Genomic DNA, 12894 nt, shown 5'->3' with positions numbered 1-12894 from the left:
GGTTGTATTTTCATTTTCATTTTATTCAAGGTATTTTCTAGTGTCCCTCATATTTTCAACTTTCATCCACTGGGTGTTAATGCTGTATTGTTTAATTTTTATGTATTTATGATTTTTTCCAGTTTTCTTCCTGTTCTTGATTTCTAATTTCACTCCACTGTGATTAGAAATTATACTTTATTTGATTTCAATGTTTTAAAAATTTGCTAAGACTTGTTTGGGGGCCTAAAATATGGTCTATCCTGGGGAATGTTCCATATGCACTTGAGAAGAATACATATTCTGCTGTTTTGGGTGGAAGGTTAAGTCTAATTGATTATGGTGTTGTTCAAGTTCTTTATCTCCTTAGTGATTTTCTGTCTGGTTGTAATATCCTTTTTTGAAAGTGGAGTATTGAAATCTCCATTATTGTTGGAGAACCGTCTATTTCTCCTTTCAATTCTGTCGATTTTGCTTCATATGTTTTGGGAGCTCTGCTGTTAGATATGTGTGTTTAAAATTGTGACATCGTCTTGATGGATTGTACCTTTTATCAATACATAATGCCATCATGAATGAGAGAGACCTGATCGCTTCCCTTGAGGAACTCACAAGCAGTCCAGGGAAGAGACTGAGAGACCATCACAGCAGGAGCTGCGAGAGAGGCCTGTGCCACGTGCTGCAGCAGGACCTCATCTCCTTAGGTGTCCTGTGTCCCGGGAATGGCAAATGCACGTAGCACGTGCTCAGTAAGCACTGGCTGGATGCAAGTGAGGAGCACTGACTGTGATGGCAGCACTAGCTCTCATTCAGGAAAACTGAGATTTGTGCTAGTGGCAGAGCTCAGACCAGAACCCCGTGTTCCTGATCTTCTTCTCGTTCCCACTTGTCCGTGATGCCAGTAGTGATTTCAGTATTGAATTCATGGCTGAAAGACTCATTCATCATAGCCTTGTTCTTTTACTCATTCCAAGATCTTACCACGTTACAGGCACGTACTTGGTAATGGTGAGTAAAACTGGAGAAGGCCTCTTTCTTCATGGATCTGGGAGAACAGTGAGAGGTGCGAAGACAGTCATCAGATCACCACAAAGTGTCACATTACAAAAAACAATAACTGATATTTATGGGGAGTGTAAGACATGTCACATACTAGATTGACAGTGTTTGAATGCATAAACTCGTTTTGTCCTCAGAAGAATTTTGGATGTGGTAGGTATCACTCCCTATTTATATATACGGTAAAAGGAGCACAGAAAGGCAAAGTAGTTTGGCGGATGTCACACAACTAGAAATTGGTGGTGTGGGGATCCCAACACTCTGAGTCCCAGTTTCCTCAGTTTCTGAAAGCAGAATGACAAAGCTTAGTTGTGCGGATTAAGTTAAAAGAGGAAAACACACCTAGCAACATTACTGAGTTTACAATAGGTGCTCACTAATGATTACTGAATTTCAGTGGCTGTGGGACTCACGAGGTGGACAGGACTTCCCTCATCGTGTTGGTGGGTCCTCATAGCTCTTGCGCAAGCTTTGTGAGTGACTTTGAATGGTCAGACTTTGAACAGGTCCCAGGACATCACAAACCTTATGCTTGAAATGTGAAGAATTTGGGTAAGCCCTGGGCCTCCCAGCCTGGCATTCTGGCCTCCTCAGAATGACCTAACCAGCCTCCAACGCTCTTAAACTCAACACACCAGATGGATCACCCTCCTCAAACATGCCCAGGGCTTTCCTCCTCCCACACCTCTGCTCTTCTTGTCCCCCACATAGAATGCCTATCCACCCCATCTCTGCCTCCTCAGACAGGTGGATTTTCTAGGTGACTCCACCCTGTCAGAAAGAATCTGTGTGTCTTCCACGTGACCAAGGCGAGGTCACTTCTGATCCTTTCCTCATCCCAATGGCCAAGGGAGAGAGAGCTCAGTGTATTCCTGCTTGCCCTACCAGATTGGAGGAAGGGATCATAAATTACGTTCTATCCCATGCACTATAAGACATAGAAAGGAGGAAGCAATGGGAATCTTGTTGGGTTGAGGCCATACTTCTTCCAGAGAAAAATAGAGCCACACAGTTAAAAGGCCCTGATGTAGATAATTTATCACCTTCTTCAGTAAAACAAAGTTCTGCCATGTAGTCAAACTAAGTGCTTCTTAACATGCAACTCCCTGAGGCTGCTCCTACCCATGAATGGTGGAAATCATTGGGCAAAGTTTGATCAACAGAACTCTTCACTAGTACTGATCTTTTTGCCGAGGGAGTGAAATAGACCTAAGACTTGATCACTCAGCCCAGCTGAGCTCAGCTCGTGGCCAGCCCCGAGTAGTCAGTGCTGTATGCCATCTGCATGGACAGTGGTTGTGCCGTTCTATCACACTGCAGGGGACAACTTCTGGGTAGTCTGCATCTTCTCTAGGGGGCAGACATCCTGGAGTGGCCTTGGAGCAGATGCTGGAGGACAGTGTCAACTCTTGAACCATGTCTGCAGAATCTGGGTAAATTCACAGGAACCATGGCCTGGTTTTGATTTTCTGAGGATGACCAGTCTAGGGTTATGGATCAAAGTCTGCAGCAGGAGCCACCTCATCCTGGACCTAGCTGAGAGGCAGGAACCTAAGATAGAATCAGAGTAGATGGACCAGGGGAAGGGGCAGCTTGTCTCTGTTCTTCTCAGAGGCTGTTGGAAAAGCTTTCTGGGTGGTGTGACATGTGAAAGGAGGAGCTGGACCAGGACTCCCGGGGACATGAAGATGGCTGGAGGGATCTGAGGTTGTCCCACAGAGCTGGGTATCTACAGTGTTAGGAACAGAAATGAACTGAGTCCCGACTGGCACTGAATGTCCACAGATAAGACATGGCTATGGGCTTCCAAGGAGAAATCAGAGCAGAGGAATAGGGTTGGAAGGGGTGGGAGGAGACAGTATAGAGCCTTGAGGGGGCAGGAGTTGGTGACCTAGAGAGCTTCTGGTGAGCAACAGGGCAGATTAGGCAAAACTGAGCCCCATCTTGGAGGGCATCAGGCCTGCAGCCTGAAATATGGACAGAGACTCCAAGAAATGGGGGATGGAGGACTCAGCTAGCAGAGGTAGAGTTCATTTCCAGGAAAAAGAGAAGGGCCTATTTGGAAGGGCAAGGACACAAGGCTTCAGGGGTCCCATGGCCAGGCTGACAGGGGACTAAGCCTCCTGATCTCCCAGGTAGAAGGGCTCCCAGGGCGTGGAGTGTGGAGAAAGGGGGCAGGGGAGGGGGAACCTGAAGCATCTCAGGGATACCAAGGAAGTCAGCGTACTTGTGTCCTGGAGTTCAACCCCAGTGTGGATTCAAACAGCAGGCATTACCTGCTGACTGATTTAGGCCCCAGTATTTGACAGCCTGTGGTCTGCAATCAGGATGCGAGAAAAGCTGCTGAGCATGGGTTGGTGTGATAATGGTCCACATAGAGCCCCCAAAATCCCGAAGGCAAGCCAAGCCAGGCAGCAGGTCACAGGCTGGCCCAGCATCAATTTGTTCCTAAATGGTGCCTGTGTCTTTGCTGAGAATCTAGAAAATGAGGTACAAAACCTGGAAGGGTTCATAGAGATCACATTCTAGTCCATCCATCTTGTGAGGAATTTGAATCTCAAAGGGGCTGGGAGCTGCTGTGGCTAATAGAGAGAAGGCATCAGTCACATGACAAATGGATGACTGCATGAATAGACGTGGGCCCGAAGTAGAAAAACTACCTTTGCTGCACAGAAATGGCTGATTTTGAAGTATTTCAACTGAACAGACCATTTTTATTGACTAAATAAGTTTCCAACTGACACCATTAAATCTAAGAGGCATTCTTTCTCAAAAATGTCTAAGCCATGCATCCATAAATTAAACTTCTAATTGTTCAGCTAGAATCCCGCTACCTCTCTCTGCCCCCCATTACACTTCAAAAGTCTGTCAAAAGTGCTGGTTACTTAGTAGACTTAAACTCCCTTCTAACCACTGGGTTGAATGTTTTTCCCACTCAGCTTTATAGCCTCCGCGGGAAGATAAGCTCTGAGCACAAGTGAAGAGTGTGAACTGTGAACTGCTGATACCTGACCTCCAGGAAGCTTCTACAAAGGTGCAAGACCAGCCCTCCCCAGACGTGTGGCCAGTTGGGATGGGCCACTTACCCACATCTGCTCCCTCACAGCCATTCTGCATGGTGGCCTTGTCTAGGAGGGCAGTCAGCCACGTGCCCTGGATGCAGCTGCTGAGCAGCCTGGAGAGGCAGGCGCCCAGGCCCAGCAGCACGCTGTAGAATGTGAAGTAGTTGCAGCTGTGGAACACTTTCCTGTGAGGGGACAGCACCCTTTCGTATGAGAAGACGGTGAGGCAGGCCGGCTCAGGACCTCCCCAGACTAGTGCTCAAATCCTGACTCCCATATCCTAGCTGTGTGACCTCGTGCTCTAAGCAGGAGCTGATTGTCCCCACCTCACAGCACTGGTGTGAGGACCGACTCAGACACAATGTAGAGGGTGCTAAGCAGGACAAATGTTAGCAGGGACTGTAACATATCCTGGGATCCTTGGGTTTTGAAGTTTCTTGTACAATAAGAAATCTCACGTGGTTACAGCTGGTTTTGTTGTTATCATAAAGACTGTGGCTTTCCCACTGTGTGTTGTAACAGTGACCTGCCCCCAGCTGGAACTGCTCAAGTCCTCCAGAGGAAACTTCCCAAATGACCACCTGATCACATGGTATCCTGTTGCCTATGGGATAAAAGCCCAAATTTTATCCTTAGTTTATGGGTCCTCTTACAGAGGGGCCGATCTGGCCTTGTTGCTTTGTGCCCACTCCCTGCCCCTGATCATCTAAGGCCACTACATGGCCACCATATTAGATCCCCTCTCTTCTTCTAACATGCCCTGCCTTCCTGTCTTCATCTGCACAGTGGGGGCTCTCTCCTCATCTCTAACTAGCAATCCTACCATCCTACTGACCTCAGCCCAAATGTCCCATCTGCAGTTGAGTTACCTCCTGCCTCTCATCCACCACCCTGCCTCTCCTTCCTCATTATTTGTGTTTCTCCTATAATCTTTTCACACCCTCTGGAGTCTACATGTCTGTGTCTGTGGCTCCAGTGACTGTGAGCTTGTCACAGCACGTCCTATGGAGACATCTCTTTATCCTCATATTGCTTGCTCAATGAGTGAATAGCTTTGAATGAATGAATCAGAAAGGATTACCATCTGCCAAGTAGTATTGTTTCCTCTTTGAAGTAGCACAATTATTCGCAAGGTTCCTAGATGATGAGTGAGTTTATGCATGGTCACAATGTTCTAATGGGTGGGGCCAGGATTTGGAAGTCTGGCAGGCAGTCTGGCTCCAGAACCCACTCCTGAAGCTCTGTCCCACCCTCTCTCAGAGACCATACAAGGATGAAGGGCCAGCACAGACAGACAGCTGAAGTGGAAACCCTACAATTCCACATTCCCTCCTTTGCCCCCAACTGTTAAAGAGAGCACAAGGCTTCTGCTTGTGAACTGTGTCCAGGTTTGGCTGCAGGAAAAAGCCCAATTAAAGTAATAAAATAAATCTCCAGAAACTGATCCTAAAGAAACAGGGATCTATGAATTGCCTGACAAAAAATTCAAAATAATTGCCTTAAAGAAGTTCAACATGCTACATGAGAACATAGAAAGACACAAATTAAATCAAGAAAATGATTCATGAACAAAATCAGAATATCCAACAAGTAAAGAAATATAAAAATGACCTCAAAAAATTCTTGTGTTGAACAATATAATAACTGAGTTGGACAATTCACAAGTGTGGTTGGACACCAGAGTTCATCAAGCAGAAGAAATAATCAGTGAACTTGAAGATAAGTCATTTGAAATCCTTGAGTCACAGGAACAAAAAGAATAAAGAAAAATGAAGAAAGCGTAAGGGATTTTTGCAACTTCATCAATCAGATCAATACACATATGGGAGTCCCAGAAAGAGAAAAGAGAGAGAAAGGGGAAGAGAGCTTCTTTGCAGAAATAATGGCTGAAATCTTCCCAAATCTGAAGAAGGAAATGAACATCCAAATTCAAAAAGCTTAAAAGGCTCCAGCTAAACACGTTATAGTCAAACTGACAAAGGTCCAAGACAAGAGAGAATCTTGAAAGCAGCATGAAAGGGGCCGATCAGATACAAGCGAAGACCTATAAAACTATCTGCAATTTCTCAGCAGGAGCATTACAGGCCTGCCAGAGGGGAGTGGGATGATATATTCAAAGTGCAGTCAGATTTTAAAAACCCTGCCAACCAAGCATACTATATCAAGCAGAACTGTCCTTCAAAAATGAAGGCTTGATAAAGACCTCCCCAGATAAACAAACCTGAGGAAGAGCATCACCAACAGAACTGCCTTACGAGAATTGTAAAAGAGTCCTTCATCTTGAAACACAAGGACACTAGAAAGCAAAATGAAAACATGAAAATAGAAAGCTCTCTGGTAGGGTAAACATATAGACAAATACAGAATCCTGTGATAACGGTAACAAAAATCACTTAAAATTCTCGTACACCATTTAAGGTAAAAGCACAGAGGGTAACTATAACAATAAAACTATGTTAATAGATACAAAATATAAAAATATGTAATTTTGAAAGTGATAACATAAAGTGTGGGGTGGAAATGTAAGGGAGTAATGTTTTTGTATGCAATTGAAGTTAAGTTGTTATCCATTTAGAATAGATTGTTATCACTATAAGATGTTTTATGTAATCCCCACAGTAACCGAAAGGATCATACCTATGGGGATGACAGCAAGACAGTGGATAGGACGTTTCCTCCTCTTGTCTCCCCATAGGAACAATAATTTGGCAGCCATCTACGGACAAAAGTGCCTTTTTGGGAGCTTCGAGATCCAAGTAGGCAGCTGTGAAACACTGGTGGAGCCCAAGACCGGGGAGGGACTTTTCTTTGAGAAGGCAACCCCACAGCCAGGTCTCAGGCTTGCTGACCATATCCCTGGCTGCAGCCATGCTAAAAGCCTCGTTTCCTTGTTGAATTGGCTACAGCCCCATTTGGCTTTGGTCCTGCCATCAGCACCAACCACCAAGAGACCCAGAGGGAGTTACGCCTCTCTGTCTTAGGTAACAGGCCTGTCTGCCTTGGTCCTTGCTGTGGACCCTGAAGTGGCCTATGACCAAGCTACAGCTTCTCTCAGCCACGTTCCAGGAGCAGACAAGTTTCTACAGAGACTCAGTGGGAGAGACACACATCCATGTCCCCAGAGGATGGCCCACGGACATCATCCCAAAAGTGGATCTTGAATCAGCCCTGTAACCTGGCTCCCATCCATCCAAGCCACACTCCCGTAGCAGTTATGCCTGTTCAGGGACCTGCTGGGAGACACTCCCATCTGTGCCCCTGGAGGCAGGTCCACTAAACTAGGTCCAACCATGGGTTGTGAAGCAGTCCTGTACCGTGGCTCCAGCCCCTCTCAGCAGCAGTGAGGGAGCAGACATGCCCACCCAGGGACCTGGTAGGAGGCTCCCCATCTGTGCCTTCTAAGGAGGACCTGAAGACCTCAATCTGGCTGCAGATCCGAAGGAGCCCTGTGACTTATTTAGAACACCTCTAAGCTGTGGCACTGGGCTAGTCCTGCCACCCAGGGATCCACCTAGTGTCCTGGTGGGGCCATCCCAGGAATCTGACAAGAGATTTACCATTTAACCATCCACACACCTGGAAACAGGTCCACCTTCTGCAGACTCAAATGTGAACTCTGAAGTGGACCTTTGTCCCAGCCAGCCCTGTTGACCAAGGTCCTGGATGCAGTCCTATCCACTGAGGGGCCAGACAGGATTCAGCTTGCCCAAGACCCTAGTAACAGGCCCACAAATCATGGACACCACTGTGGACCCAGCCACAACCACGTGACCCATCTTCAGTAGGCTTGACTGTGACCTTGGAGGCAAACCCATCAGACCACGGACCTGAAAAGAGAAGGATTTTTACCAGTGGAACCCAGTCTGTAAGGCTTGAAGAAGTATTTGCTTCTTCACATGTACTAACAATAGTACAGAGCTACACAGATCATAAAGAATCAGGAAAACATGACACCATCAAAAGTAACAAAGTTCCAGTAACCTAACTCAAAGAAATGGAGATCTACAAACTGCCTGACAAAAAATTCAAAATAGTCATCTTAAAGAAGCTGAATAAGATGCAAGAGAACACAGATAGACAACTAAACAAATGCAGGAGAATAATGAATGAACAAAATGAGGTGATTAATAGAGAAATAGAAATCATAAACGAGAATCAAACAGATATCCTAGTATAATGACAACACCAAAAATTCGAGAGAGCTTCAACAGCAGATTTTATCATGCAGAAGAAAAAATAAGCAAACTCAAAAACATCATTTGAAATCATCTAGTTAGGAGATCAAAAAGAAAAAATAATGAAAAAGAGTGAAAAAGTGTATGAGATCTATGGAACACCACCATGGGAAGGAATACGCATACTAGGAAGTCCCAGAGGGAGAAGAGAGAGAGCGAGATGGGCAGAAAGCTTATTTAAAGAAATAATGACTGAAAAGTTTCTTGGGAGGGATATAGATATTCAGGTTCTTGAAGCTCCAAGGACCCCACCAAGTTCAATATGATGAATATTACCCCAAGACACATTATAATCAAATCGTCATAAGTCAAAAACAAAAAGAGAATTTTGAAATCAGCAAGAGAGAAGTGACTCATCACATTTAAAGGGGTTGTAGTTTTCCCAGCAGAAACCTTGCAGGCCAGGAGGGAGTGGGGTGACCTATCCCAAGTGCTGAAAGAAAAGCACTGCAAATCAAGAACACCTTATTCAGTAAAGCTGTCCTTCGGAAATGAAGATAAGATGAAGACATTCCCAGACCAACAAAAGCTGAGGGAATTCATCAATACAAGACCTGCCTTACAAGACATTCTCAAGGGAGTTCTTCAAGTTGAATGAAAAAACACTAAGTAACAACATGAAAGCATATGAAAGTATAAATCTAACTGGTAATTTAACATATAGTTAAATTGAGAATATTCCAACACTGTAATGATGGTGCATAACACTTTTAACTATGGTATGAATGTTAAAAGCAAAAATATTAAAATAACTATAGCTACAGTAATTTGTTAGTGGATACACAATATAATAATATGTAAAATGTGACATCAATAGCATAAAATGTGAATGAGGGGAGAAATAAAAGTGTACAGATTTGTATGCAATTAAAGTCAAGTTGTTATCACTTTAAGTTGCACTTCTATAGGTAGGAGATATTTTACATAAGCCTCATGGAAACCACAAAGAAAAATTCTCTAGTAGATACACAATAGATAATGAGAAAAGAATCAAATCATAGAACTACAAAAAAATCAACAAATCACAAGAGACGACAGCGAGAGGAAGAAAGAAACTACAAAACCACCAGAAAATCCAAAAAAGAGCAATAGTGGAGCTTGCCTGGTGGCGTAGTGGTTAAGTTCGTGTACTCTGCTTCTGGTGGCCCGGGGTTAGCAGGTTCAGATCCTGGGCGTGGACCTACACGCTGCTCATCAAGCCATGCTGTGGCAGACATCCCACATAAAGTAGAGGAAGATGGCACGGATGTTAGCCCAGGGCCAATCTTCCTCAGTAAAAAAGAGGAGGATTGGCAGCAGGTGTCAACTCAGGGCTGATCTTCACACACACACACACACACACACACACACACACACACAAAAGGGCAATAGTAAGTCCTAACCCGCCAATAACTACTTTAATGGTAAATGGATTAAATTCTCCAATCAAAGACACAGGATGGCTGAACAGACAAAATAAGGTATAACATTGTGCTACATACGAAAGACTGATTTTAGCTTTTAGGACATACATAGAGTAATAATGAAGGAATTGAACTAAATAACATGCAAATGGTAACCAAAAGAGAGCAAGAGTGGCTATACTTATGTCAGACAAAATAATCTTTCAGTCAAAATCTGTTCACCAGAGACAAGGAGGTCACTATATATTGATACAGGGGCAGTTCATCAAGAGGACATAAAAACTGTAAATATACTGCACTCAACATCGGAGCACCTAACTATATAAAGTAAAAATTAACAGAAATGAGAGGAGAAATCGAGAGTAATAAAATAGTAGGAGGGGACTTCATTCCCCCACTATCAACAATGGATAGATCATTGAGACAGAAAATCAATGAGAACACAGCAGAAGTGAAAAAACACTATTGACCAAAAGGAACGACAAGTCTTGTCTAGAACATCCCATCCAAGAGCAGCACAATACACATTTTTCTTTTCCTTCCTTACACATGGATGATTCTCCAGGATAGACAGAATGTTGGGCCACAAAACAAATCTTAACAAATTTTAAAAAACTGAAATCATCCCAGCTATCTTTTCCAAACACAAAGGTGTGAAACGAGAAAACAGTAACAGGAGGAAAACTGGAAAATTCACAAATATGTGGAAATTACACAACATACTTCTGAATGATCAATAGTTTAAAGAAGATATCAAAAAATACCTTGAGTCAAAGAAAATGGAAACACAACATACAAAAACGTATGGGATGCAGCAAAAATAGTTCTAAGAGGGAAGTATAAAGTGACAAATAGCTACACTAAGAAAAAAGAAATCTCAAACAACCTAGCTTTATGCCTCAAGAAGCTATAAAAACTAGAAAAAGGAGAACAAACGAACCCAAAGGTTAGCAGAAGGAAAGAAATAATAAAGATTAGAGCATAAATAAATGACATAGAGCCTAGAAAGACAATAGAAAAGATCACCAAAAATACGAGTTTGTTTTTTGAAAAGATAAAATAGACAGACCTTTAGCTAGACTAACCAAGAAAAGAGACAAGACTCAAATAGGTAAAATTTAAACTAAAAAGGAGGCATTACAACTGATATCACAGAAATACACAGGATTATCAGAGACTGCTATGAACAATTACATGCCAGCAAATTGGATAATTTAGAAAAAAAGGAACCTAAGCAGAATGTAAGCCCCAAGAGGGTGGAGATGGCTGTCTGTTTTGATCACTGCTGTATCCCTAGCACCCAACAGAGCACCTGATATACAGCAGTCACTCAATAAAAATTTACTGAGTAAATGAATCAGTGAGTGAATGCCCCAGGCATTGAGTTCAGCACTTTACATGGATGATCTCATTGAGTCCTCACAACACTCTATGCTTTAGCCAGTGTTAATACCATTGATACTTCAGCTAGTATGTCTGACCCAATGGACACTCCCAAGGGCCTTGCTTTGAGCCTCAGGTCCAACTGCTCTAACGCAGCACTGCCCAACTCCCTTGGTTTTTCCCCAGGGTCCTCCCAAATGGACCTCTTGTACAACACATAGGCTATATTTTAAGTCAGGTCACCCCAAATATATCTCCCAATTTGGTGAAAATATGCCCATCCATTTTCCCATGATGTAGGAACAGAAGAAACTTAAATTTTTAGAAGGCTTTTGATTTTATTTTTATTATTCAAAAAAATCTCCATTTTTAAATCTAGCTTTCTGACTGTGCTTGTGCCGTCGACACTTTCACAATGATTTTCTGTTCCTCCTTTAGAAAAGCATACTTGATCCTGTCACAGACACATTTAGCAACCATGGAGGCACCACAGGCCCAGATGATATGTTTTTTTGTTTTAGACAATCTCATAAGAACTTTAGGTCTCACGGCATGAACTCCTTGAAGCTGACCTGGGCACACGCGACATGTGGATTCTGGTGTTGTCTCTCCCTTCTTGGTATAAAGATAGACAATTCTAATACCAGGGGCTCAGGACAGCCTGGCATTGCTGGAAGCTGTATTGTAAGATAGCCTACAACAGTATGTCAAGTGCTGGACCATTTTGAATGCCTCTAGACACTATCCCCAGAAAAGGAAAAGAAAAAGAAACTTAATTGTATTTATAGAGATTAAAAAGAACTGTGTATTAAAAACATTAGCCCTAATCCTTTGTCATACATTTTGCCAATACCTTCCATTATTTTCATTTGCCTTTTAGTTTTATTTACTGTATTTTTTTTTTACTTGGAAATGTTTTCCCTTTTTTGTAGCAAAATCTATCAGTCTTTCCTTTATGGTTTCTTTCTTTGCTATTATATATAGAAAACTTTTGTAGTTTAAGTAGGCAAATAATCATACATAATAACCACTTCTCTGTGGAATTGTCTGGAGTTGGAATAAAAAACCCTTGGCTTTCCAATGTGAAATCAGGGTGGTGGTGCACAGAATCCCTCCATTTCCACATAATGGCACCAGATTAGCTTTGCAACAGCTCCAGGGTGATCTAAACCTCTCAGGGCCCTGGGGTGTCGAAGTTCTTGTCTCTGGAAGAGAAGATGGAACCATCAGTTCTGTTTCTTCTCCAGCTTCTATAGACTTGGCTCTCTGCAAAGCATCCATCATCACAAACACGACTTCAGTTCCTTGGGCTCAATATCTTTGGGCATTACCTAGCACCTAGGCAATAAGGGAGTATGTTTGCATTGCTATGTGTATATTCATACAACTTTCCTCATTAATCTTCAGAGGACTGAACAACAACAACAATTAAATAGTTTCAAAACAGTCCTCTACAGTAGTTGAAAGTTATATAAGGAAGGAAAAGAAAAAAAAAACTCAACCAAATGTAATACTATATGTTAAAACATGGAATTTTCTATGCACGTGAGTGAGAATTGGTTAGGATGAAAAACTTTGCACCATAAAATGAGTTAACTGGTAATGAGTAATGAATTCTAAGTATTCATTGAATTCCAATGAATCCCAAGTAAAGGGCCCTGCTTCCAGTGCCTTGCAAGAAAACCTGGAGACATATAACCTTGCCTATGAGAGGGTGGGAAACATAACACAGGCTCACTGTGAGACACTGGTCTCCCAAATACACAAGCAGAC

At 42.9% G+C, this 12894-nt stretch overlaps 1 protein-coding gene and 1 pseudogene across 4 annotated transcripts in view; one reads left to right on the top strand and one right to left on the bottom strand.

Annotated features, from left to right (window-relative positions):
• LOC131420889 (ral guanine nucleotide dissociation stimulator-like) overlaps positions 1-12894 on the top strand; it is a 70084-nt gene that overhangs the window by 47897 nt on the left and 9293 nt on the right. Inside the window, exon 11 of one of the 4 annotated variants that reach the window (XR_009223708.1) lies at positions 3978-3990. The exons of the other annotated variants lie outside the window; for them this stretch is intronic. The gene's annotated coding sequence lies outside the window, so the exon portion shown is untranslated. Of the gene's footprint in view, positions 1-3977; positions 3991-12894 lie in introns of those variants that run through there. 4 annotated transcript variants of the gene reach the window in all.
• LOC131420924 (large ribosomal subunit protein eL34-like) lies at positions 11308-12458 on the bottom strand (annotated as a pseudogene).

The sequence above is a fragment of the Diceros bicornis genome, chromosome 2 (assembly GCF_020826845.1).
Source record: "Diceros bicornis minor isolate mBicDic1 chromosome 2, mDicBic1.mat.cur, whole genome shotgun sequence".
Lineage (NCBI taxonomy): Eukaryota > Metazoa > Chordata > Mammalia > Perissodactyla > Rhinocerotidae > Diceros > Diceros bicornis.
The sequence above is the reverse complement of the archived record's forward strand: the minus strand, read 5'-3'. Positions and strand labels throughout refer to the sequence as shown.